This window comes from Thalassophryne amazonica, chromosome 3 (genome assembly GCF_902500255.1).
Source record: "Thalassophryne amazonica chromosome 3, fThaAma1.1, whole genome shotgun sequence".
In the NCBI taxonomy this organism is placed as follows: Eukaryota; Metazoa; Chordata; class Actinopteri; order Batrachoidiformes; family Batrachoididae; genus Thalassophryne; species Thalassophryne amazonica.
Window position 1 is genome coordinate 102,831,227 of NC_047105.1, and position 24,335 is coordinate 102,855,561.

Sequence of the window (24,335 nt, forward strand, 5' to 3'; positions counted from 1 at the left end):
ATATATATATATATATATATATATATATATATATATATATATATATATGTAAAGATAAAGTCATTGATTAATATCCATGAAGAGTTATCCAACAAATAAGCTGTCACAAATATAATTTTCATTTTAAACGGTATTTATTATGGAGTCTGCCAACATAATGTTGGATAACTCTTCATGGATATTAATCAATGACTTGTAATTAACTTAAGAGACTTCAAGTAATAATCAACCTCAATCAGGAACAACGTGTGTGTGTTTCACTCTCGGTCGCAGGGAATTCACCTGGTGACGTCACACTTTCAGAGAGAGAGAGAGAGAGAGAGAGAGAGAGAGAGAGAGAGAGAGAGAGAGAGAGAGAGAGAGAGAGAGATTTCAGTTCCAGCAGCCTCCTTCCTCCAACACTTCCTTAAAGCTCTTTAAAGGTTTTTTAAGTCGAGTCTCCGGACAAACGGCGCCTCGCGCGGACAGAAAGCCGTGTCCGTGTCTCCAGAGGCGGTAAGTCACAGTCCGCTTTGTTCTCGGCTCGATAAACTTGTTCAGCTCGAGGTGGCGGTTTTGTTTTTACGAGTCATTTTGTTGCTGACAGGTTGACTGCTCCTTCTGCTGTGGGTCGCTCGGTTCTCTGAGCTCATTCACTCAGTTGTTCTGTTTGAGTTCATTTATAACCGCGGGCATTTTTTATTTATTTATTTAAACTGTGATCACACACTTGGTGCTTGAAGTTCATCATTTGCCTCCTGAACAGCTTCATTGCCGTGTTGCCATATTTATGTCACGATAATCACAGTGGGTTTATTTTCCATTTTAACTGAACGCCGTACGAAGCGACTCACTTGCACCGTATCAGGAATCACTTCTTTAAAGTTATTATCGCGTGTTTTTGCCAGAAATGTGTCAGTGTGTGTGTGTGTGTGTGTGTGTGTGTGTGTGTGTGTGTGTGTGTGTGTGTGTGTGTGTTTTTAAAGTGCTTCTTTCAGAATAGAAACATCAGACTTAGTTCACAAGTGAACCTGCCCATCTTTTTTTATTTGATGTTGATACTGTAAATGTTAAAATGTGCCAACATGGCAAAAAACAGAATGGTCACCTCACCTGAATCTGTCAGAGCCCAAAATTCCAAAGCCAAACATGCAGGAATCTTTATTTTAATTACTCATGGACCCACTGATTGACTGTCTTAGCTTGTCCTGCTATTAGCAGAGAATGTTCCACGAATTTTGTGAACTTGGTTCAGGTGGGAATTAAAAAAAAATAAAATAAAAAATAAAAAAACTTTCTTCTTATTTTGGCTACCATTTCTGGAAGCACTTCTGGGGCTCTAAACTGCTATCCATTGCCCAGCAACTTTCAATTTATTTTCATTTATATAGCACCAAGTCACAACAGAGTTGCCTCAAGGCGCTTCACACAAGTCAGGTCTAACCTTACTAAGGAAAAACTCCCTCTGAGGAAGAAGCCTCAAGCAGACCAGACTCAAAGGGGTGACCCTCTGCTTGGGCCATGCTACAGACATAAATTACAGAACAATTCACAAAACGAATATACAGAAAATGCTGTTGGTGCACAGGACAGGCGGAACTTTGCAATTCAGTTTGTTAGATGGGTTAGGGTTACAAGAAGTGTTTGTGTTTCAATGTGATTTTCATAAAATACATCAAAGCTTTAGAAATTTGAACAATACTTCTGCGTACGGACAGTGGCTCTGTGCACATCTGAAACACACAATTCTGAAATGGTCCAGGTCCCACTGGGAATGGTCCAAATACACAGAATGTGTGGAACAAATACACACCTATGTGTGGCAGAGGACACAGGCGTTTTGTTTTGTACTGGGTCCTGTGTGAATAAAATAACCTGAAGCAATTTGATCCAATCTTTTGGAATAAGTATGCAGCAGAATTGGTAGACGATATACCAATGGTTAACACTAATATGAAGTAACGTGCCTCCTTTCTAGTTGTCACAGGACCTTTGAGCTTTGGCCAGTATTATGGATTAAACAAGGTAGAATTATGTGTTTAATTTATGTCACGCCCAGGGTTGGGAGGGTTACTTTAAAAATGTATTCCGATACAGTTACTAGTTACTTGTTGAAAAATGTAATCAGTAATGTAATCCAAGTACCATAATATTAAAGTAATGTAATTTGATTACTTTCAATTACTTCTGGATTACTCCAATATCAAATATGCTAATACAGACAAAAGAAACTAAATATAACTAAATATAAATAGTCTTGACTACATAGTACAGTTTATTAAGCAAAAATAAAACTGTTTCTTTTACATGGCATGCTCTGTTTTACTTCACATTGTGAATTAAGAGCGCCACAATATAGTTTTAAACACATCCAGTGTTCACCTGCTAAATTTTCAACAAAAAATGCCAAACAAATGAAGGATAATGAAAACTCAGGCGGTGTGCAGATGAATTTGTAATTAAAAGTGGCTTGCAGAACAATATACAAAACAAAAAAAAAGTCTACTACTTGTTCAATAAACATAAAATTATCTTACTTTAGTCTTTCACATGGCATTCGCACCACTTAACATATCAGTCCACTTATTAAACTTTCAAAATAAGAACAACAGCATAATGACAAACCATTAAGTAAATACTGTCAGTAAGGAGGCGTGGTCGCCAGTTTAATTCCGGGAAAGTTAGTGATTTGCGTGCATAGAAGTTCAAGAAACAGGTGGAATATGCCAGAAGGCTGCGCATGTTGACAAAGACACAAACGGAGGAACAAGGGAGACAATATCTTCTTCCATAAGTAAGTGGTTTTGGTTCTTCTTGTCACTTTGTCCGTGATATTTGGATGATAAACAGCTGTATGTCTCCTGCCGTACCTGGGTCGCCCGATGACACGGACCATTAACTCTTCATTTATGTCTAGTTGATATTTTCCACTGCTAGACCAATGTCTAGTTAAAATACTTGTCGTTAGTGATTAAAATTGTTCGACAAAACTGGGGATTTTTTTTTTTAAATTTGCACCTTAAAATAATGAGATTTATATTGACCCGCGCTGTGCCGCTCACAGTTACACCCACACAGAGAGATGTGCAGACACACCACTGACTTCATGAATGAAACTCGGTCAATAAAGGATAATTGTGTAAAAATATAATATGTATATAAATGTATTGTAATGGTTTTAGGAGCCGCACTGCATTGAACACAGCAGCTGCAGCAGGACACCTCACCTCAGCAGCTTGAACAGCGCAGATCCGTGTAACTTTCAACACTAATATTTGGGAGTGTGTGCGTGTCCGAGTAAGTTTAATACTTTCCTGACATAGTTTAATGTAATTTAATTTTACTGGCTCGATATCCAGGTCAAAATGGCATTTTATCATATATTTTGCAAGCATTTTTCTGAGTGTGTCCAGTCGCGCATCTCCATTGAAAATGCATTAGCATCTGGGTACTTAATCAATATTGTGCCCGGTTAGGAGACGTCATGTCGCTGTCCATGAAGGGACGTTTTCGTTCAAAAAAAAAAAAAAAGTTATATACAGATAATATCATAAAATGCATTAAAATTGTAATCCCCATTTTTACTATATATACCTGTAATCTGAATGTCTTTTTTCTGTAACTGTAGCGGAATACAGTTACCTTTTTTTGTATCCTAATTACGTAACGCTGTTACATGTATTCCGTTCCCGGCCCACCAGGATCGCATATTATGACGTCATTAAATTACAAAGAATTAAAATAGCATGACTCGTGTCAAACCTGTGGTGTGGGTGTTGCAGTCTCTGGTTGTTCATTTTGTTATAGTTTATTTCTACCACTGATAAAAATGGTAAATGTGTATCACTGGCTTTGGGTGCAGAGCACGTGTTTTTGTGGCAGAAGAGGTGCTGAAGTACCATCTTAGATTCCAGGTGTGACCACTCTCTGTGTCCTTGGACAAGACACTTTATCTGCATTGTCTCAGTCCACCCAGATGTAAATGAGTACCAGCCATGAGTGGTATCACCTTTGATAGCCTGATCCAGTACATAATCTGTACATTTTTTAATCTAATCAGATATTATTTGGGAATCATTTGATTTCTTCCGTCATGCAGACTCATACTTAAAGGGGCTATACAGAGGATCCTGTAGAAGAAACGACTTTAATTGCCATTTTGGCATATATGTGTCAACAGGTTGGAACATTACTTTTACAAAATTTGCCGAATTTCACCTTTGCATATGATGGACTGTCATTCAGGTCTTATTTTTTTTTTTTTCCACAAATCCACACATTATGTAGGCTGTGTCATTATGCACGGCCCCCAGTCTCTTCCACCAGGACATGTAGTTGGAATTCATAGAAGATCAGAATGTTTGATGTCATGAATGAAATGGAATTTGATAACCACAACAAATGACCAGCTTGTGATGGGGCTTGCTGATGTGAGAGACAACTAATTTACCAACAAATAAAAATGAATCCAGAAGAAACCTCCACTGATGGTGGTTTCAAAGAGATAAAGCATCTAGGCAACCCCACTGTGCTTGTACTGAAAACAGATTCACATTCCATGGTGTTGCTGAGGCCGTAACAGCTGGGTAGTTTTTAGCGTCTGCTCTTATTTTCAGTGTTCGTCCTCGAATAGGTGCAAGCAGGTGTGTCAACGTTTGGTTCCATTGGCTGCAGTCTGAAACCTCACTGCTAGATGTTGTCGAAAACTCTGTCAGGCAGCTTTAAGTTACAAACATGCGTTTCAGCTTCTGTTGCTGACTTTTGGTTCATTCTCTTCATTGGTTGTTGAAACTTTGTGATCATGGTGCAGTTCATTATATTTTTTTCCTCCAAATTTAATGAAGAGCTGCCATGACTTGTGAAAGAGTGAACAGGGAGTAAAGTTGTTTCATGAAGCAAGCTGACAGATCGACACAGTGGAATGAGTCTGATTTATTTTATTCAATTCATTAGTCAAAAACATTAAAAAACCAGATCCCAGTTGAATAAATCTTGGAAAGAGAACATCTTTTCAATCATTTAAAAAATCCATTCTTGGAGATTCATTTCGTCCATTGATGCACATTTCCATTAACAGCAAATACTCATCTGATGCTTTAATTCAAACTGACAGTGATTCAAACTGTGAATATTAATAGACAAAAATCATGCCTGACATGCACAGTGTCATCAGTTAGTGCACAGGGTGTAACTAGCACTGCTGTCGACTTCATGAACAACTGCTCCAAATACGTCACACACCATACTTTTCTTTGACATGTGCATTTTTTAAATTTTCAGTTCTCCCAGCTTCAGCTTCTCCCACACAGTCACCACACACGCTCTACAGTCACACCTAATTCGATTACAAAAAATGCTCAAGGCAAATTCTTTGCCTCAAGGTGTTGTTTAAAGCTGTAGTATATATGCCAAGCCTGTAGGTGGCACTGTAATGCTCCCACAAAAAAAAACAAAGAAGACCCTAAAGCATACCCATCACCCTGCTCAGAGTGCCGCTCTCATTGGACAGACATCTTTGCTATTTTGGAATTGTGGGATAGCTCGCGCCCACAGATTGAACTCGCCGGACTACTTTGGCCACACTGCGTGCCGCTCTCATTGGAGCCACAACACACATAATGTGTCTCTTTCCAGATAGATCTCTTTCAGTGCCACTTCTTGTTCTGACTTTAACACAAAGTTAACACCCAAGTCTTTCATCACTACTGTAAATGTTAATCTAACCATTCCAGTTGTATCTTTCTGAACTCTTCGGCATCAAACTCCATCATGTCAATGTTTACAATGTGCTAGAGCAATAACAGGTGAAGTTGCTCATAAACTTTAAGTTTCTTAAATATTTATTACGGCCACTCTTAAAATTTCAGTTATCTTTAGAATTTTATTACTGGTAAATTTTAGAATTGATTTAGATAAGATATACTCGTTATCTGGGAACTACTTTTTGCGCAGGAATTCAACAAGCACGTCGTCTGCAGGTGCGTACTAACACAGAATATCCAGAAGCTGGACAGTTATTCAGCCATAAGGAGAACGTCCACTGTTACCTTGCCATAAGCTAAGCTAGTGGCGCTCGTGAGAGTGTGCATGCCCATAACTAATGTAAGCGCTAGTCAATGTAGCAGGCGATGCTACAAGTTTACAAAGCCACATGCTGAGTAAAATAAAGCCTTTAAGGGAAAGGGTCAGCACTGATCGTCTGAAACAGACTTATTATACATTTAAAGTGAAGTGTTTGTATATATTTAAAAAAAAAAAACATGGTTTGCTCCACTGGCTGCTCTCCACCTCCACCAATGAAGCAAAAGGAGGCGCACTTTAAGTGAATCATGTTTAACTATTCAAAAAAAAAAAAAAAAAGAAGCCTATATTCAGATTTGATGAGAGTTATCAACAGGGCGTGCAGTTAATTTATCAGTGCAGCTGTTGTGGAAACGCTGAAGAGTTGATTCTGTTAATCATTTTACGTGTATCGGTATTCCTGTTCACCATATTTTCAATTGGTCAGCGCTGGAATTGGTGAACATTTAGTCCTCTGTTTTGTGTAGCATCTCCCATTACTTTAAAACAGTTTTTCCTCAGAATTGAGTGAGTCCATATTTTTTTCCTCTGCTTGGTCTAAAAAAGTAACTGTTACTGACTGCCACAATTTTTTTTTCCTGATTTCTTATAGTGTTTCTTAAAGCCAGAAAGTTGCCATTTGAAATGACTTTAGTTTTGTGTCATGTCTGTGATCTGCTTTTTTTCTACAAAATTAAACAACTGAATGAACATCCTCCGAGGCCGGTGATTCCATAATTTTTGCCAGGGGTTGTGTGTGTGTCTGTAATAAATAAATAAATATATATATATATATATATATATATATATATATATATATATATATATATATATATATATTTAACAGCAATGTCTAGGTTATGCTTGGGTATGACTGTGTCTGTTTGGGGTTCGAGCTGTAAAATCAGATCAGTTAGGTTTAGGAAAGCCATAAATATGAAAATGATTAAAGATTAGTAATCTTATCAAAGAAACATTTAGTTTATGATGATAGCTTGGGATAGGGTAAAGGCAAAGAAAAGGTGAAAATGTGCTAAAGAAAATACTAATACAACACACAATAAGCAGTATAACTGAAGTATTAAAAAGCTGGGTTACACACTAACACTACAATTCATTCATGCATTTGAATAAAATTTATTTAAGCAGTATTAAGCACATGAATGTATCAGTATCATGATATGTGTCAGATGTTTAGTAACACTTGTCTTGTATCTCATTTTGAGAAATGACAGAGCCCTAATCACACAGGTGTCTGGTGAACACGCGCTGTCTCTTTTCACCTTTGGAGTTATTCATCCATGTGATGTTTTAGAAAACAATTATTTCTTAAACATTGATCGTAGCCTTTCGGTAATATGTGACTAATATGCTTATATTTTATTTTCACTGACACACCTGCAAATGACCCAAATATCATTAAATATATTTTTCTCTTGTAATATCTGATTTCGGATGACCCCACGCTGGTGTTTGGAGGGCTGGTGGGGGTGTTAAACACTTTTTCTTTTTTCTCTGAGCTTTTATAATCACGCTAAAGTAAAAACATCTGGGGGGTGGTCTTTAAATCTTTTACCTGCTCCAGCACTTTCAGACCTCTTGCCAAGCATCACAAGACCTGGAGGTTAAGTAAAACAAGTCATGTGATCAGCAAAGTGAGCTTGTGTGTGTGTGTGTGTGTGTGTGTGTGTGTGTGTGTGTGTGTGTGTGTGTGTGTGTGTGTGTGTGTGTGTGTGTTTGTCCCAAACAGTATGCTGTCACTTTTGTGCAGTAAAGTCTCGGCTGCTTTAAACATAAAAACATTTAACAATGGTATTCTTGGATTCCGTTTGGAATCAGGTCACAGAATTTAGTGGGATACAGAATTTGATGAAACAACCATGGGCAAACAGACTGACACAACGCAACTTTGCAGAAGTGTGAGGTTTCACTTGTGTGCTCATTGATGTGGTCGCCCGGAAGAACATAAAAGGAAACTAAACTCAGTCGAGGTGGCAATGATTTTATGACCCAGATTACACTTACTGGGCAAGTCCCTTAAATGTAGTTATAGCAATCAGGCTAACAAATACTCAAGGTGCATTAAGGGCTTTAGTTTGGTGTACAGATATAAGGTTAATTTGTCACTGTAGGGTCAGTTGGAGGTGACAAACCTTTAGACTACATCTAATTTAAATTTCTGCTTCTCTCTGAGTTGCCACCTCACTCGTTTCATTAATTGTTAAACCTGTGCACATATACTTTGTTTGGGCACCCCTGATCATTTTCATGATTTTTCTTTATAAATCATTGGTTGTATGGATCAGAAATTTCAGTTAAATATATCACATAGCAGACAAACACACTGATATTTGAGAAGTGAAATTAAGTTTCTTGCATTTACAGTAAGTGTGCAATAATTATTTAAACAAAATTAGGCAGGTGCATAAATTTGGACACCCTTGTCATTTTATTGATTTTAATACATTTAGCACTAATTATTGGAACACAAAATTGGTTTGGTAAGATCATTGACCCTTGACCTCCTTACACAGGTGAATCCAATCATGAGAAAGGGTATTTAGGGTCATGAATCAGTGACAAAGTTGATGTTGCGCCGGGGCTGGATCTTTCAACAAGACAACGACCCTAAACACTGCTCAAAATCTATTAAGGCATTCATGCAGAGGAACAAGTACAACATTGTGAAATGGCCATCTCAGTCCCCAGACCTGAATATTATTGAAAATCTGTGGTGTGATTTTTAAGCAAGCTGTCCATGTTGGAAACTAACAAGCTTGAGATGTTTTGTAAAAAAGAATGATCCAAAATACCTTCACCCAGAAACCAGACACTCATTGGAAGCTAATAGGAAGCATTTAGAGACTGTTATTTCTGCAAAAGGAGGATCTCCTAAATATTTAAGGATTTTTTTTTTTTTTTTTTTCTTGGGGAATTATTGCACACTTGCTGTAAATACTAGAAACTTCAATTCACTTCTCAAATATCAGTGTGTTTGTCTGCTATATGATGTATTTAACAGAAATTTCTGATCCAGACAACCAATGATTTATAAAGGAAAATCATGAAAATTATCAGGATTGCTCAAACTTTTGCATACAACTGTATGTCAAGTTGAGAAAGATTCAGCCTGATAATTTGATTGAACAGTCAAAGAGATCACATTAGCTGTCACTACTGTGCTTCAAAAACCATTTCTCTTTTGCTATGAGACGTATTGCATGTGATATACAAAAAAACCTAACTTATCGACAGTGGAGTTTTTGCCAGTGATTTAATCATTTATTTTATCAACCATTGCTCTCTGAAGCCCTATTTGGATGTGATTCATTTTATATGGGGAGACTGGAAGTGTATGTTCATGTGTCTGTAAGAATTGCTGTGCCTTTGACCTTTTGTAAAACAATCTGTAGAAATTACCTCCGGTTATTAATCCCATCAGTCATTCATTAATCAGTATTCTATGGAAAATGGAGTTTCCTGCTATTTATTTCAAGCATGGAGGCGGTTTAACATGCATTTTGGAAGATAATCACCACACCACAGATGTTTCATTTACGTAGAATGTCTGTATCACTCAGTTTACATGTGAATACTCATCATCCTGTGGTAAAATTCATTCATCCACCTCCCTGTATAAAATTAATCCTTTTGGAACAAGTCTTACAAAGGTATAAATAAAATAACTTGGAGTAAAGGTTGGAGATGGGTATCTGGCAGTGGTATGCACTCCACAGATTACTGCTCTGGTTTAACAGAAGGCTGTCAGTATAACACTCATTATGGAGGTGACATACTGAAGTTGGTGAAAACACTTTACTCATTGTGGTCAAACCTGTACTGAGCAGGTTTGAGTTGTTCTTGTAAGGCCTAGAGTTTGTGATCTTAAACAAGATAGTTAGTGTGTGTTGCATTTAGTTACCTAACGCATAACTAGTTGCTAACACATAACGTTTTCCTCACATTTATAAGCACAATTCCAGTGCTATATTTACACATTGTCTTCCATGTGTCTTGTTTATCAGCCACTAACTTTACCCAGAGCATTAGATTGAAGACCCAACCAGACTTGTATGACCTTAGGCCATCTGTTTGCATTTGTATGGTAGAAACAAATCGGCTTTCTGCATCCACAGGAGCTAACATTACTCAGTAACCCCAGAGGCTCACTAAACACACAATCGTATTTTGAAATATTCCTTCCACTGCTTGTAAAAGTCACACACTTTGAAACTGTTCCGCATGTGGGTCATGCATCTCCTGTTATCTTCTGCAGCCGCTGCTGTTGTGTGAGATCCAGTAACACAATCTGCCTGCATTAGGTGCAGTTTGTGATGTGTCAATATTGGCCATCATCAGCTTGCTTGGAGGGCACAGTTGGGACATTTGTTTGCTGAAAAGTTGTCCTTGCAGCACTAACCCTGGTACAAGACCCTCAGCCTGATATTATTTAAACTGGCTCCAGACTGACACTGTATTGTATTTTTGTGCACTGGTTATTTCTGAGCACATGCTCAGAAAAAGCAAATAATACATTCAAACTTGTCCACCCAATTCTCTCTCTTTTTTTTTTTTTTAAGTCATTAATGATGTATGCTGCACAATCATTCTGCCAAAACAAAACAGTTCAAGGGCATCATTAAAAGCCGCAAATTACTATTCATTCATGCCTGTGTTGAGTGTGTGTGAACTTTCAGCCACAACTGTATCAGCTATTATCTGTTGCACTACTAGTTTTCATAGGGCTTCCCACAAAAACTGGTTTGTTGAGATCAAAAGAAATATTTATTGAGGGCTAGCCGCACTGCCGGGGGGGGGGGGAGCACAACGGCAGGATTTAAGTTAGCCAAACATTAGATAAGCCACCGAATGATGGCATCACCTTTTCTCATAAAATGTAGTATACCACTCAGTGCCTTCATTCATTTAGGAAAAAAGAAAAAAGTTAGTAGTGGCTGCTGGATCTGCGGTGGACCGCCTACACAGCTGGGAATCCACAGTTCATATGTTCTTTCATGATGACCGCACACAAAGCCTCCACTAAAACACTGCAGCTATCAGTGGCACTGTATGGCACACCTGTTTTGAAAAATTGAAGAATGAATAAACCATAAAATACTCAGGTCAACTCTTGCTTGAGTCACTCATCCAGGTGACTCTCCCCCCCCCCCCCCCCCCGTCTGTCAAATAAACTCAATCTCATACCTTATGAAATACAAATACAGCATTGTGTATCCTGAAACCAACCTCAACAGTAGTACAACAGGTCCCCCCCCCGCCCTTTTCAATGATCTCATGTAAACAACATTGTACACAACTCCTATTTGAGAAGATGGAACCAGAGTTATAGTAACACTTTTCAGCCATTTGCAGTAATACTACACATTCTCTGCAATAATACTTGTCGTACACTCGTGTACAACTTCACTTGAACACTCGTGCAATATTACGAAACATTTCTTTTTCTGCTTGTATATATTCTATTCTACTGTATACGAGGTCTATTAGAAAAGTATCCGACCTTATTATTTTTTTTCAAAAACCATATGGATTTGAATCACGTGTGATTACATCAGACATGCTTGAACCCTCGTGGGCATGCGAGAGTTTTTTCACGCCTGTCGGTTACGTCATTCGCCTGTGGGCAGTCTTTGAGTGAGGAGTGGCCCACCCTCGTCTATTTTTTTTCATTGTTTAGGAATGGCTCAGAGACTGCTGCTTTGTTTGATCAAAATTTTTTCAAAACTGTAAGGCACAACTGAGTGGACACCATTCAATAAATTCAGCTGGTTTTCGGTAAAAATTTTAACGGCTGAGAGATTTCGGTCTGGTAGTGTCGCCATAAGGACGGCCCATGGCACCTGATGGCGATCTGCGCTTCGAGGCGGCAGCGTCTCGCCGTTTCAAGTTGAAAACTTCCACATTTCAGGCTCTGTTGACCCAGTAAGTCATCAGAGAACAGAGAACTTTCAGAAGAAGTCGGCATGAGGAGTTTATTCGTACATTCCGTTGTTAACGGACATTTTGTAATGAAAGAACGTGCGGGTAGAGTCGTATGTCGGGCCGCACCCAACCGCAGGAGGTCGCGACAGGAAAAACACCTCCGTTGGAAACCTTAACGGTCAAGTTGGAACATGCCCAAGCTGTTAAACAATTTCTCAGTTACTCACTTGTTCAAAGCCATCAAAAGCCGCCTGAATTTTACAAATGGTTTTCAACACGGAGGTGTTTTTCCTGTCCCGGTGCACACAGATTCGCCGAGTTGTCACGGAAACGACTCAGCGAATTTGCGCGCACGTCTTTCATTAAAAAATGTCCTTAAACAGTGGAATGTCCGCATAAAGTCCTCATGCCGGCCTCTTCTGAATCTTCTCTGTTCTCTCACGACATCCTGGGTGAATTAAGCCTTAAATTAGGATGTTTTCAGGTCGAAACAGGCCGACGACGGCGCCTGGAAGCGCTGCGCGACGTCCCGCTCCGTGGGAAGTCCTTACACCGACAGAAACACCCCATAATCTCTCATCAGCCGTTAAACTTTTCACAGAAAACCAGCTTAATTTCTCGAATAGTGTCCACTCGGATATTCCTCACAGGTCCAGAAAAAATTTTGATAAAGCAACGCGCGCCGTCTCGAGCAGCGTGTGAAACAAAGGAATTCAGCCGAGAGGGCTGGACCACATCTCACACAAGGCCTGCCCACAGGGAAATTAAGTCACCGACACGTGTGAAAAAACTCACGCATGCGCACGAGGGTTCAAGCATGATTGGTATAATCGCACGTCATTCAAATCCATATAGTTAAAAAAAAATAATAAGTGTCGGTTTCTTATCTAATAGACCTTGTATATTGTTATTCTGCACCAAACCTGACTCCTGTATTGTGGTATTTATCTTTCTTGACCTTATTTTTGCATACTTGCACTGTTGTTCTGCGACTGTCCCTGTGCTGTTGTAACATCGTAAATTTTCCCGTCATGGGACTATTAAAGGATTATCTTAACAAATCGGTGCCTCTCAGCTCACAGGAGAAGCTGATGATCAGAGTAAAACATTTTTACAAAGTGCACAACTACCACTTTGAAGGTAGTAGAAGAAACAGTAACCTCACTAAATGCATCTGTTACAAAATTTAAATATGGCAATTTATAATCATGTTTTTCCTGTTGTTTATTCTAAAGTACAATATGCTCTGTACACGGGCACACTTATGTTGGCCAACTGCTTAATCAGCACTGGGTGGTGAAACACTTGGCCAAATGTCAACACCTAATTCTATCTCTCTCTCACACACACTTTCAAGAGGGTCATTCCGTGCAGGTTTGAGGTAGTGCATGAATTCAGGATAAATAAAGGCATAAAGATAAGCTTGAGGTTTCTGTGTTGGTGTACCTCAATTCTTCTAAGGCATCGACTTTAAAGAGGAATTTATAAACAGCTTATGTTGATCTATGTGGTGATGACTTCCATGCATAAAGTGAAATGAAATATCAGTATCTATCATCCTGAGAACCAGCATTGGATGTTACTTCATTTGTCCTAGGTTGAACTGATTCCTTTATAGTAAGACATTCAGCTTGTGGTACTGTTTAATATGGCATACAGACTTAACAACTCTGAGTGTGGAATTGGGGAAAAAGCAATAAATCAGGTGCTCAGTTAGTCACTCATTCATTTTCTATACCTGCTTACTCCAGTTTAGGGTCATGGTGGGGCTGGAGCCTATCCCCGCAGATATATGACGAGAGGCAGGATACTGATAAATGCATTTTATACATAGAATTAACTAACGTGTGTTGGGGTGGTGGTTCTGCAGCCCATATATGGCACTGGCACTGACTTCTTGGAGTTCTTTGTTGATAAGGTCAGACACATAAAAAATGCCTTTACTGACCCCTTGTGGTCTGGCCCCGTCCGGCCTGAACTGCCATTACAGGTCTGGTCGTCTTTCAACCAAGTGTCACTAGAAGACATTGCAGCAATTGCAACTAAAATGAACCTGACCTCATGCCCATTTAATGTCCTTCCCTCCAAGCTTTTCTTAAATACTTTTGACTCAATCGGGCCATGGGTCATGAAAATGTTCAACGTGTCCCTGTCATCCGGTCTCTTTCCTAGCTCATTTAAACATGCTGTGGTGGAACCAAGATTCAAAAAGCCTAACTTGGACCAGTCTGAGCTAAAGAATTTCTGGCCAATATCGAAGCTCCCCTTTCTAGCAAAAATACTGGAAAAAGTGGTCGCAAAACAACTAACGTCTTTTCTTGATGCACAACATCTATGACACTTTTCAGTCAGGTTTTCGGAAACACCACTCCACCGAGACCGCACTACTGAAAGTGTCTAGTGACATCATGATGGCCGCTGACGCAGGAAGATGCACGGTCCTAGTCCTGCTAGACCTGTCCACAAGCTTCGACACCATCGACCACAGCATTATGGTCAACCGGCTGCGCAAGCTGGCAGGGTTGTCGGGGTCCGTGCTGAAGTGGTTTCCTCATACTTGGAGGAGAGGACCTTTAGTGTGTTGGCTGGCCATAAACTATCGAAAACAGCAGCCTTACAGTATGGTGTCCCGCAAGGTTCTGTTTTGGGGCCACTGCTGTTTCAGTTGTATGTCCTTCCCCTCGGCCAGATGATTCAGGGCTTTAGGGATATTTCCTACCACCTGTTTGCGGACGACTTACAACTGTACTGTTCCTTTAAGATTTCAGAAGTCCACAAACTGAACTCTTTATTTGACTGCCTGTCACAGGTGAAGAAGTGGCTTAATAGAAACCGTCTGCAACTAAACTCTGAAAAAACTGAGACACTTATTGTTGCCCCTGACAGTGCTGTTCCTGTTATCAGGAGCCTCCTTGGTGACTTGGGCTTAACGGCAAAAACAAGCCTTAGAAACCTTGGCGTTATTTTCGATGAAGGAATGTCTCTTGCTCAGCACACAAGCAAGCTTGTAAAGAATTGTTTCTTTCAACTGCGAAATATCGCCAAACTTAAACAATTGGTGTCACAGAAAGAATTAGAGGAAATCATCCATGCCTTTTGTCTCCACACGGTTGGACTATTGCAACAGCCTGTTCACTTGCTTGGGTAAGGAGGAGCTAAATCGGTTGCAGTATGTCCAGAACTCTGCTGCGAGGCTTCTGACCCACACCAACAGGAGAGCCCACATCACGCCTATCTTGGAATCCCTCCACTGGCTCCCTGTTGCCTCCAGAATTAATTTTAAAATCTTGGTCTTGACTTTCAGAGCACTACATGGTCAGGCTCCTGATTACATTGCTGACTTGATTCAGCCCTACACCTCAGCCCGCAGCCTCAGATCTTCAGGTCAGAACCTGTTGATGGTTCCTTGAACCTGCTTTAAAACTTGAGGAGACCGATCTTTTAAAGCCGTAGCACCTCGTCTCTGGAACGAACTTCCTCTGTCCCTGCGATCCCTGGACTGTGTTGAAATGTTCAAAAAGCAACTAAAGACTCTACTTTTTAAACAGGCTTTTCATTGCCAATAATTTTTTAGTACTGAGTGTGTATTTTTACTGTATATTTTTATTGTTTTACTTTGTCAAGCGCTTTGTGACCCCTGTCTGTGAAAAGCACTATATAAATAAAGTTTACTTACTTACTTACTATATATAGTTAAAGAGGTGGAGCGTGGGTGAGGCCGTATGACCTGGGCAGGGCGATTGAAACACCAGCAAGCTCAGCTAACGGTCTAATCTCTGTTTGGATGCTTATTAAATCATATTTTCAGGAGCCGAGCAGTGGTTCGCATAACCCGTTGGCTTTGGCGTGGGCATTATAATTTCTGAGCCGCTTATTTCCTCAATAATGGTGAATTTATTCCTGTGCAATATGATTCCACAGTTGTATATAATTATCGTTTTACATTTCACTTGGTCCACATTTTATTTTATTTTATTTTACCTTATGTTTATATTAGTTATACATATACTATCTTTTATTTGGCTCAAAATTACTCGCACCACGGAAAGCACCTTTTTGGAGTTGCACTCAAATCTCGTTGCAATGCAAATTACAATGACAATAAAGGCAATTCTGATTAACGCCTCAACGTCATGATAGCTGTTACAAATGCTAGCACGTTAGCATCCATAATTATGTCACACAGTTTCACTCGACACAAACACGGCACATACACAGCTTAGATTAAATTTTTGGTGGATTAACCACACAGCAAGACAGATTATTACAGGTATTTGTTATAAAATGCTCCAAAAAAAGAAAAGGGGGGGTGGGGGAGACCAACCTTCACAACAGTTGTGAATGTGAGAATCAACATGATGGTTATGATGACAGAGGCACACACTTTAGGAGCTTCATATATAGGATTGTTATGACACTTAATTCATGTCAAAATGGGTTTAGTAGTTTACATAAGAAAAGTGATGTGCAGACGTTTGACAAATTACTGTGCAGCAGAAGAGAAAAAAAGTGGAACTGGGATCCTTCATCACTATATGGCCTTTTAAATTTCACAAAACTTACAATATTTAGTTTCCAAGCATTACATTGGTTTATTTTTGTAACATGTTGCAATGGAGGCTTATGTTTAGTTATTTGGATCCCCATTGTAGCAAAGCTGCAGCTACTCTTCCTGCGGACCACACAAGTTTATAAACACAAATCAAAATGCATTCAAAAAATATATATAAAAAGAGAAAAAAAAACAAAACAAAAACAAATTCCAATCAAATTAAATTAATCATCACACATGGTCAGTCTATATACACAAAACATGTCTATACATGATCAAAGGTCAAACCCAGAATGCTTGTCATGCCAACAGATGTAGCCTTAAACGTTTCTTAAAAAAACATTTATTTGAAGTGAGTTTAATGCAGTCTGGTAATGAATTCCATTCTTTTCTACCCCTGAATATGTCAGCGTTTTTAACACTTGTGGAAGCTTATGTGTGCATGTATGAGGTTTAGAGATTACCTTTGACGTTACCTTTCACTTCTTGTGTGATACACGTTCCCAGGGTGTACACGCTAACATCTGTAAGATGACTTATAAATCACTTCAGAGGTGTTATCTGGTTTCAAAAATAGTGTATTTAGATTTAGAAGTGTTTATTTCTTGCTGATCTTTACAAAATATATGAGAAACATGTTACATTTATGTAGCAATAAGCTGTTTTTGCATATTTTCCACCATCTTGGTTTGTTTTGTTTGAGCGAGCAACCAACTGACATCTTTCTCTACTCTGATTGGCTGTCTCTTTGTGCTCCCCAGCATCCCTCGTGCAAGTCGGGGGGAGCTCCCATGTGATCTATGACATTGCCGAGGTTGCTACCGTATGTAGTTCATGCCCGTCTCTTTGCTTGAATTTTTTTCCCTTCAGGGGAATTATTTATTAATTTTTCCAGACAGTGCAAATTTTAATCATATTGACAAAGTCATGTTATGAATCCCTTATTTAAAGGTGAAGGAATAAAATTCTAGTCATGCCAAAGAAAATTCTTTTTATGACTTAAATCTTAAAAAACCGAGTGGCAGTACATCTCTAATCATTCTTTATCAAACATGTATAAACCCTAGAGCGCCTGATGAGGGAGCTGGTGCTGTCCATAAACACACATTGAACACAGTGTTATCAGACTGGGTAAATATGATTGGACAGTCTGAGTTAGCTTTCCTTCAGGCCATTTAAGATGTTGACGTTTAAACAAATGCTTGTGCAGGTGAATGAAAGCGTTAATGTACCTGATGTTTTGGAAAATGAATTGGCAGATAGCGATCACATCACAAGCTATGACTTCAACACTCATGCGGACGTGACTTTGTACTCGACGTAGTTGGACGTTTGCTCAAAAATCTGTCAGCGGAGTGAAATTTTGAGCCTTTTTCAAATCACTTTTCTCTCATTATATTGCTTAATTGTAGAAATAACTGAGAGATAAGCTCATAATGTTGATGATCATTAGGTTCTGTCCTCATGTGAACTAACTTTATTATGTATTAGAGCTGCCAAAGCGTGGTTTGAGATAGAGCTCTGCACTGTCCCATCAGGTTGTTTTCAATTTATTTCTGTGCTGTGATATATGGTTGCAGCCTTTCCAAACACTTTGTACTCTCTGTGTGTAAGAGTGGTTTTCCATCATGTTGGGGCCCCTAACTGCATGTTTTCATGCTTTCCTGCCTGTAGGTGTGGGTCTGTCTATCCAAACAGAACACGTCTGTCATATTTGTTGGCACGTCCCTGTGTGTGTGTGACTGTGTGAGAGAGATTTGGGAGGAGGTGTTGGTTATTAGTTTTGGTTAGCAAAAGAAAAGAAGGCTTTGACTGTTTCAAGGCAGTGACTGAAATTCATTAAAGGCTGCTTTGTTCAAGGTTATTAGTGGACGTGTGTGTGTGTGTGTGTGTGTGTGTGTGTGTGTGTGTGTGTGTGTGTGTGTGTGTGTGTGTGTGTGTGTGTGTGTGTGTGTGTGTGTGTGTGTGTGTTGCAGTCTGGTGCAGTAGTAATACCTGTCTTGCTTACGGAAAGTCTTGTAGATTAGATTCTGTTTTGTCATTGCACAATTGTGCCACACTTTGCTGAGCATGCGCTGGTGCTGCGCATCACCAGATCCTCCACACCACTGTATTGGGTACTGAATGACAACCACCCGGGCAAACAACTGATCCACTCCCACCTCTTGGAAGTAACCATGTATCTGCAGCAGTCAGGTAAAGCATGAGCATCTCTCTTGACCTTCTCCAGCTGCTGGGGTCCTCAACACTCAGGCACATACAGCTGTGCTCAAAAGTTTACACACACTGGCAGAATTTTTGATTATTTTTTTTTTTGGGGGGGGGGGGGGGGGGTTGCATTTTCTTAAGAGAATATGAATAACACAAAAAAGTTTTTTTCACTCTGCGTCACCACTCTTAGCTTCATAGTGGAGTAGAGCAGAGAAGGATTTTCTTTCCCCAAAACAGATCAAATCTCAGCTTGCATCTCAGATGTACCTTCTGGCAATTTGTAGCTAAACTTTCAGGTCTTCTTTTTAAGAAAATCCTCCTGTATGCCACTTCATCATGAAGCTGTATAAGTGGTGATACAAAATGCAAATTTTGCACTGCGCAAATTACGTCCCTCACCCCACAAACAAAAGGAAAAAAAATGGGGGGGTTGTGTAGTGTTGCCCATGAGTCTCATAAGTTCAGGTTGAATTTTTTTTTTAAAAGAAACAATATGAAGATGTGCTTGAAGGAAAATAATAATTTTGGTGAATAGGCATTTAAACAAATAGGTGTTTTTTTCTGGCTCAGAATGAGGCTGAGGTGGTCTCTCACCATAGAACCGGGCGGGAGGTTTTCTTATTTATGACCTATGTACAAAAACATTTACAGCCTTATTTTTGCAGATTACTTAAGGAAGAATAAAACAACTGAGAAATTGCCACAAAGCATTTTTATTCCCAAATTGAAAGTGGCTGTTGAATAGATGAAAGACAAACCTACAGCAGTTAATTGAACTAAGTGCTACTTGACTGGGAGTTGTTCTGTGCATATCTAGTCAATAATTATTATAATATTACTTGCTGGAGATTACAAAATAAAGGACTTTTAATCATAATATTATAGTATTGTGCTACCAATTATTTGATCAGATAGATTAGCAGCCGTGTTGACCCCTAACGGCGCATTGCTTTATGATTTACAAAGAATATTGTCATGATGCATAGATGTTGGCACGCAAAGCCATGTAAACTCGGTTATTAGCTTTCTGTGAAACTTTGTTCTAGCTGAGTCTAAACCTGCTTGTTCAGGTTTATTATAGTCATGTGAGCTGTTTGTTCAGATATAATTGTGGCGCCACTGACTGGACCAGCAACACCTGGTGTGCCTGTTGTATCCTCTTTCAGTCAGCCTCATACTACTTCTCACATTCTCTATCCCTGTGAGTTAAAAACACAATACTTCTTCTCAACCAACTTTCTTAATTGTACTTACAGTTGCAGAAGATAAACACCTATTTTCCTGTTGGGTAGGCCAACATCTACTACATGTGGAGCATTTAGATTGTCAAGACTGGAATTTTCACCACCAGTTGATCTGCCATCTTCTGTTGTCTTTGACATATCATCTAATGCTTTTATTTATGTCCAGTGGTGGGCATAGCTAACCAAAAAGTTAGCTTTGATATCCATTAAACTACTAACTGAAAAATGTACTTTTACAACGCTAAACTGCCAAAAAAAAATGTAGCGGAAGTACAGATAACTTTTAGTATTGTCTCCGTCGCGGCCACATCAGATTACATTGTTGGCTACTGATAAGCCAGTTTCGAGTGTAATCACTGCAGCACTGCATAAATTCAAAGGCGATCACAAACCCAAATCCAAAGAGCGGTTCATGTGGTTCATAGAATAGAGCCTTTATTGTCATTATACATATATACATACAACGGAATTTGTCCTCTGCATTTAACCCATCCTAATTAGTTAGACATAATCCAACCAATAGGAGCAGTGGGCAGCCACAGTACAGCAAGGAAAGAACATGCAAACTCCACACAGAAAGGATGGGAAGCGATCCCACGACCTATAATAAACCTGAACCACTAAGCCACTGTGCCATCAGTTATTAGGACTTCCAATGTAACTCATGGGAAGTTCCATTAGTTCACATGTTTGTAATTTACCAGTTCAGGTAAGCACAACAGCACCAAAGGATCCAGTCAGCCAGTCAGAGTTTTTAGACCGGTGCCTAATCACACTGGCCTTGAGTGAAGGTTGCAGGAAACATCATGGATGTCAGTATGTGACTACCTGATAGCTATCCGCTTGTTTTGTGGTCTCTTGTTTCTCGACTACGGTGTTTTTAATGAACTGGGAGCCAAGCGACCAACTCATTGACACAAGATAAGATAGAACTTCTACGGTATTTTCCAATAAAGTAAATTATTCTCCACACATTTGCATTAACAAATGACTACACTTTATGTTGTCCCCCATGGTCTTCTGCTACAGTCGAAGACAAATATGCTATACTGAGTGGTATGATGGATTTTCTACCACCAACATGTGAGTGCTGCATTACTGTGTTCTAGTTTTAATGATACAATGCTGAAATAAGTGGAGTTGTTACAAAAATTCCATTTGGATTGGAGCAATTTTTTTATGTTCTTAATGCATTATGGAGCTGTTCAGTTATCAAGCATATATGTTGGATTGGCATTAAAGTGCTTACAAGTGTATTGCAAGAAGAATTGTATCCGATCGGGACGCTGTATTGGTAGATACTCTGTATTAATGACTCAGATTGGGATCTGGGTTGAAAAACTAGACATCCCTTGAATATTTCAAGAAGGAAATATTCTGTTAACTTGTCCTAGCATTTCCTAGCTACGTATATTCAACAGCAGCTTTTTAAAAGCTTGTCTTCAATTGTGTTGATTCTAGTTGCGCCCTCAGTGGACTGTACAAACCACACCGCTCAACAATCAGTACACAGAGGATGATTATAGCAAGATAAAGGTGATGTTCTACTTCATCAGTTGCAAAACATTTGTCCAAATCATGGAAACCATCTGTATGTTCATTCAAGTACTTGTGCATGTGTAGGTTTTGTTACAGTGAAGTTATATCTTGACTTGTCTTTATAGCAGAAGCACAGGTGGGTCAGTTAAAACATTAGTGAGACATTAATCCCTATTTTAATTATGCCCATGGGTATTTTGGTATGACACTTCAAATTACACTGATATTGGTAGTGTAAGCAGGTGAACTACTACCTTCATATTTGGCTCATCATGTCTTATTGAACATGTTTTCCTTTTAGGATTGACAGTTAGGTCGTCCTTTTTGATTTATTTTCTTTTTGGAGAATTTTTACAATATGCTTTGCTGTGTTTGCCAAGTATTTTAGTTCTACATTTGTACACAATCTTACCTACAGTTTTAATTGGACTCGTCAGTTCTAGCACTTTATAAAACTTCCATGTTCAGGAGTGACAAAAGGTCGCGCTCCTCCTCAGGCTTGCTGTTGTTTTAGGGCGATGCCTCCATTTCCTGAGAAGATTCTGCATTAAAGATAAAACTCTGATGTAGACTAAACTTGTTAAGCTGAGCTCATAAGCGATTTAGAAGCTGATCTTTGTATTTGGAACAATGTGTCATGTTTTTATTTACCAAATGTAGTTGTTTATTACGTCCGCCAAGATTGGAATAAAATCATCTGCGTTCATTTAATTTGTCTGTCTGTCTGTTAGCAGGATTACATCAAAACTACTTTGCAGATTCTCACCAAATTTGCACCACAGATAGATATGGGGCATGGAAGACTCCACTGCATTTTGGAAATGATCCGGATTGGCAGATGTCAGAAATCTGATTTCTCTTGTTTAGATTTGTGACTGATGTTTAAATATGAATGGTCAAGTCTGGCAGCATGCGCTATTGCTGCACTTCTCCACATCTACGACACCACAAAACTGCCTTGATTCTGGATGGCAATCATCTGGATTGACAACCGGTACAGTCTCACCTCTGGAAAGTAACTTTCTATGTGCTGCCACTAAGTGAAGCGTGGGTGTAACTGTGTTGCACCTGAATCAGGTTGCTAACTGGTTGCTTGTGAGCCACTCTTGGCCCAGTCTCCTTTAATGTGGACATACTTTACTAGGGTGTCAGCCAGTCCTTTTTATACACGCTTAATCCAGTCAAGGTCACAAGGGGCTGAAGCCTATCCCAGCTGTCATGGGGTGAGAGGCAGGGTACACTTTGACAGGATGCCAGTCTATCACAGGGCCACATACTAGGCAGACAAACTCAAATTACATCCACACTCACACCTACAGTCAATTTAATGTTTCCAGTTCACCTACCTTGCATGGTTATGGAAGTGGGAGGAAGCTGGAGCACCCAGAACATGCAAACTCTGCACAGAAAGGACCAGGTAGCAGGCCTGTTGGGTTTCTTCTATAGCATGGCTTGTAGAATGTGACAAACTGAAACCCACTTACATGCTTATTGCTATTGGTTATAATTACAAGTGCTATGAAAATAATGTGTACACAAAGACAGCAAAAATAGCAAAATGTACCAGAAGCCCGTGAATTTGCCACACCTGCTACTGCACCTCCTCATTTAAATTGCCATCTATTATTTAATTTTTACCCGAGGCCATCAAATGTGGCCATTGGGTGTTGCGTAGGCTTTGCATCCGTCCATCTGTGCTCAGCATAAGTCCAGTCCTATTCCTGGACATTCCAATTGTCAGAGCTGATCCCTCTAGGGGAGTTTAAGTCGGTTATGAGGGATCAATGTGACTGCTTTTAGGATGTCATTTTAGGAACTGTACCTGAATCCAATGCTGGCTTTTTTGTTTTGTTTTTGGAATATTGTATGTGTACGACAGTTGTTTATTTCTGATTGACCATGTTGTGCTGCCTTCATGGCCAGATCACTGTTTGAAAAAAGAATTTTAATCTCATTGAGGCTTTTACCTGATTAAATAAAAGATAATTTACCTTTTTTTTCCCTCTTGCATTTTACAATTTCACATTTATGCTGAAAAGAAATTTGTGCAGTGAATGCAGTACACGTGAGGTGTGCACATTCTGTTCTTTGATAAATATCCGTTACCACATGGGAAGCTTTGTATGCATGTTTTTCTATCAATCAACTTTTTTCTTGTATAGCGCCAAATCACAACAAACAGTTGCCCCAAGGCGCTCCACATTGCAAGGCAAGGCCATACAATAATTATGAAACACAGTCTACGTCTAAAGCAACATAACCAAGGGATGGTCCAGGGTCACCCGATCCAGCCCTAACTATAAGCCTTAGCGAAAAGGAAAGTTTTAAGCCTAATCTTAAAAGTAGAGAGGGTATCTGTCTCCCTGATCTGAATTGGGAGCTGGTTCCACAGGAGAGGAGCCTGAAAGCTGAAGGCTCTGCCTCCCATTCTACTCTTACAAACCCTAGGAACTACAAGTAAGCCCGCAGTCTGAGAGCGAAGCGCTCTAATGGGGTAATATGGTACTACGAGGTCCCTAAGATAAGATGGGACCTGATTATTCAAAACCTTATAAGTAAGAAGAAGAATTTTAAATTCTATTCTAGCATTAACAGGAAGCCAATGAAGGGAGGCCAACACGGGTGAGATATGCTCTCTCCTGCTAGTCCCCGTCAGTACTCTAGCTGCAGCATTCTGAACCAACTGAAGGCTTTTTAGGGAACTTTTAGGACAACCTGATAATAATGAATTACAATAGTCCAGCCTAGAGGAAACAAATGCATGAATTAGTTTTTCAGCATCACTCTGAGACAAGACCTTTCTGATT

The 24,335-nt window shown here is 39.4% G+C and overlaps 1 protein-coding gene across 2 annotated transcripts in view; it reads left to right on the forward strand.

The window, feature by feature from the left end:
• Positions 1 to 361: 361 nt before the first annotated feature.
• The window catches only part of LOC117507340 (protein kinase C delta type-like), a 57,541-nt gene continuing 33,567 nt past the window's right edge, over positions 362 to 24,335 (forward strand). For both annotated transcript variants that reach the window (XM_034167183.1, XM_034167184.1), the window contains exon 1: positions 362 to 495. The gene's annotated coding sequence lies outside the window, so the exon portion shown is untranslated. The remainder of the gene's footprint in view (positions 496 to 24,335) is intronic.